The sequence below is a fragment of the Oratosquilla oratoria genome, chromosome 13 (assembly GCF_046742065.1).
Source record: "Oratosquilla oratoria isolate Oo_2021 chromosome 13, ASM4674206v1, whole genome shotgun sequence".
NCBI classification, from domain to species: Eukaryota; Metazoa; Arthropoda; class Malacostraca; order Stomatopoda; family Squillidae; genus Oratosquilla; species Oratosquilla oratoria.
The window spans coordinates 14,532,638-14,535,688 of NC_134789.1; positions in this window are offsets into that span (position 1 = coordinate 14,532,638).

Sequence of the window (3,051 nt, forward strand, 5' to 3'; positions counted from 1 at the left end):
GAAGGTCGACCAAACACAACGCTAGACCATTAAGTGTTGGTGGACGGTTTCCCCGAACTTGAATAAAATCACCTGACGGCAGCGAGTAAAGAACCCAAAAGTTCACACCGTCGCTACCACGACGCTCCCTCAACTGAATAAAGTCAACTGAATTTTGGACTGAATAGAATTGTTTCTGATGAGAGGTAAGGTGACGATAGGGTTAACCTAGTTCAGTTAGGTAGTTTAGTTAATGATGTCATTCTGAATGATGTCAGACGAGTCTGTTTAAGCTTAGCAAATTTATATCCATCAAAAAAAGGATATATATATGTATATATATATATGTATATATATATATATATATATATATATATATATATATATATATATATATGCAAAGTAGACCACTTGGAAAAAGAAACTAACGAAGCAGAGCGCTTTCGTATATTACATCTTCAGTGCAACAAGTACATAGTGATAGGAATACATGGAAAATATATACATGATACAAAGGAACAAGGACAGTTTGAATAAGCGTAGCGACCAATTACCCCCTGGAGAGCGGAAGGTCATTGTCAATTATCTTACGATGGTCGGGCGACATCAGGTCACAGTCGTCAAGGGTCACTGTTTCTACTAATTATATAGGGCGACATTAAGTCAATTCGTTGGATTACATTTTACCTGATATTATCTTACTAATTTCTTGACAAATGAAATTATCAAGTTTGTACAAGCCTTTATGTAGGTTGGTATTTTGATTACTGGTGGTATGAATTAAACTGCACACTATTAAATTTCTTGCTATTATGTTGTTGGTATAATAGATTGCCTGGGCATTACCCCAATCAACTGGATGATTATTTAATTCAATATGCTTGAATATACCACTAGAATGATTGCCATCCCTAACATTTTTCTTGTGTTGTTCAATTCTAATGTTTAAGGGTTTGGCAGTTTGACCTATGTAAAATTGATTACACATTTTGCAAGGAATTTTATATTTATAAGATAATATCAGGTAAAATGTAATCCAACGAATTGACTTAATGTCGCCCTATATAATTAGTAGAAACAGTGACCCTTGACGACTGTGACCTGATGTCGCCCGACCATCGTAAGATAATTGACAATGACCTTCCGCTCTCCAGGGGGTAATTGGTCGCTACGCTTATTCAAACTGTCCTTGTTCCTTTGTATCATGTATATATTGTCCATGTATTCCTATCACTATGTACTTGTTGCACTGAAGATGTAATATACGAAAGCGCTCTGCTTCGTTAGTTTCTTTTTCCAAGTGGTCTACTTTGCATAAGTGAACACACGTACCCGTGTTCTTATTAGCATATATATATATATATATATATATATATATATATATATATATATATATATATATATATATATATATATATATATATATATATGACATAAAAACAAAAATGAAGGAGACTACAAGAGACCATAAGGCCTACACTAGTCAGCTCCGTATTCATCAACACCTGCCATCCCCATCCATAAAGTTGTCTAATCACGTCTTAAAACAACTGATAGTTTCAGCGCTTACTACATGGTTACTAAGTTTATTCCATTCGTCGACCACACTATTAGTAAACTAATTCTTACCTATTTCCTTCTTAAATCTAAATCTGTCCAGTTTATAACCATTACTGCGAGTCCTGCCCTGTTGTTTTAATATGATGACCTTGTTTGCATCACCCTTGTTATAGCCTTTGATCCACTTGCACACCTCTATTAGATCACCCTGCACTCTGCGTCTTTCCAGAGAGTGTAAGCTAAGGTGCCTAAGCCTCTCTTCGTAAGGCAAATTTCTGAGTTCATGTATCATTTTGGTCATTCTTCTCTGTACTGATTCTAGTGAATTGATGTCCATTCTGTAGGACGGAGACCAAAACTGTACCGTATAGTCAAGGATGGGTCTAACTATAGCTAGAGTTTGATAATTACCTCTGCACTTGTATTCGTTACCGTCCTAGCAATGAAACCTAATGCTCTGTTAGCTTTATTCCTGGCGCTAATGCACTGTTTCCTGGTTTTAAGGTCCGGACTCACTAGAACCCCCAAGTCTCTCTCGCACTCAGTTTTCTCTAAAAGCGTGTTATCTAAGCTGTATCTATTTTCGGGGTTGTGTAGCCCTACGTTTAACATGCTACACTTAGAGATATTGAAGTTCATTTGCCATTTCACCGACCATGTGAAGAATTTGTTGAGATCATCCTGCAGAATCTCTGCGTCGTCTCCTGACCTAATTGATCGTCCTATTTTAGTGTCGTCTGCAAACTTACTAACATCACTATTTATCCCATCGTCTAAATCATTTATGTACATAATCAACAACAGGGACCCCAAAACCGAGCTTTGAGGGACCCCACTAGTAACATTGCCCCACCTAGATTTTACTCCATTCATGGTGACCCGCTGTTTTCTGTTACTAATCCAAGCTCTAATCCATTCTAACAATTTTCCTCCTATGCCATGGGCTTTGGTTTTATTTAGTAGTCTCTGGTGTGGCACCTTGTCGAATGCTTTACTAAAGTCAAGGTAAATAACATCGTAATTATCATTGTTATCTGACGTCTTACGTACTTTAGAGTATAAGAATAGAAGATTAGTCACACATGACTTACCCTTGGAGAAGCCATGCTGTGAATTATGAATTAAATTAGGTCTTTCGATGTGTTCTCTGAGTCTATTTACTATTACTGATTCAAGCATTTTTCCTATAACCGATGTCAAACTGATTGGCCTGTAGTTGCATATAGACGATCTATCTCCCTTCTTAAAAACAGGAACAACGTTTGCTTGCCTCCAAGCAGTAGGCACAAAACCAGTGTCTAATGATTTATTTAATATTTCAGTTAACTGGTCGCAGATTTCAAAATTACACTCCTTTAGCATTCTCGGAAAAAATTTCGTCTGGACCCGGGGATTTTGTAGCTTCCTCTTTACTAATGCTATTAGATAGACTACTTTCTTCATCCCCTCTGAAAATTGGATCGCAGTCAGGTACTTTATGTAGCCTCTCATTAGTAAACACCGATAGAAAAT